The sequence below is a fragment of the Sciurus carolinensis genome, unplaced genomic scaffold (genome assembly GCF_902686445.1).
Source record: "Sciurus carolinensis unplaced genomic scaffold, mSciCar1.2, whole genome shotgun sequence".
Taxonomy (NCBI): Eukaryota; Metazoa; Chordata; class Mammalia; order Rodentia; family Sciuridae; genus Sciurus; species Sciurus carolinensis.
The window spans coordinates 544,712-545,820 of record NW_025920176.1 but is presented as its reverse complement, the minus strand read 5'-3'; the positions used below and the strand labels follow the sequence as shown (position 1 = coordinate 545,820).

The window sequence follows — 1,109 nt, the reverse complement described above, 5'->3', positions numbered from 1 at the left end:
CCTGAGACTTAAACTTAAACTCCTGGGCTACTACACAGAACTAACTCATTTTCCAGGATTCTTGTTTTGTTTTGTTTTTCTTTAATGCTGTATTTTTGAGCTCAAGACTTCTTTTTGATCAGTTCTATTTTTATCCAACTCTACAGTTATTTTGAACATCTGTTACATTGCAATGGAGATTCACCTATAAAGTTACAAGGCCTTTGATTTTGTGTTATTTGTATGTCGTGCTGTCTGATGTCATGTTTTGTCTGTATCAAAACTGAGTGCTGCTAAAATTAAAATTTAAAAATGGATCCAAATATTTTTAATTCACGTGATTTGAAAAGGTTCAATTTAAATTGGGTAAACTAATAAAAGTGAAATGTCTTTAGAAATAACTTGCAAGTCTCTAGGTGGTCAAACTAATGAAATGTTGATGTTAATGAAATGTCTAATATCAATTATTTGTCAGACTTTTCTTCAACAAGAAAAAGATGACAAATGCTGTTCAGGACACTTGTCTAATATCTTGACTAAAAACAAGGTTACTAAGAGTTATGTCCTAACAGGTACAATTCTATTCTTCTTTTTTTTTTGTGGTACTGGGGATTTGAACCCAGGGCCTTGTGCTTGGAAGGCAAGCACTCTACCAACTGAGCTATATCCCCAGCCCCTAACAGGTACAATTCTATATACAAAGGGTTCTAAAGGTTTCAACTGTGTTTCAGTTAGAGTACTATAAACAACAAAGTATTTTATCTTGTTAAAATGGTGTAATTTATCTAAATTCAGAAATTTCATAAGAGTTGTTTCAGAATGTGAACAAAAAGGGGTCAACACATAGGAAAGAGAAAATAAAAGACTCTAAAATGGAACTATATTTAGTGAAGAAGAAAATCTTTTTGGATAAGAAAGTGTTATATAATGAAATACATGAGGGTCTAAGTAAGTGCTAAGAAAATCTGTAAGTAAAGGGCAAATGTCAACAAGTTTGCATGTAATTAAGTTGGTTACAAGTATGTAAGACAATCAGTTAAAGCTGTTTAAGGTTTTTCTTAAAGTCAAATACTACTATACTGATATAAACTGAAGTTTAATTTATATGTTAAATTGACAAGGATTTCTTA

General features: G+C 31.0%; 1 non-coding gene across 1 annotated transcript; it reads right to left on the bottom strand.

The window, feature by feature from the left end:
• Window positions 1-576: 576 nt before the first annotated feature.
• Window positions 577-651, bottom strand: Trnag-ucc (transfer RNA glycine (anticodon UCC)). The gene has a single exon. It is a non-coding gene; the product is annotated as a tRNA-Gly (tRNA).
• Window positions 652-1,109: the final 458 nt, after the last annotated feature.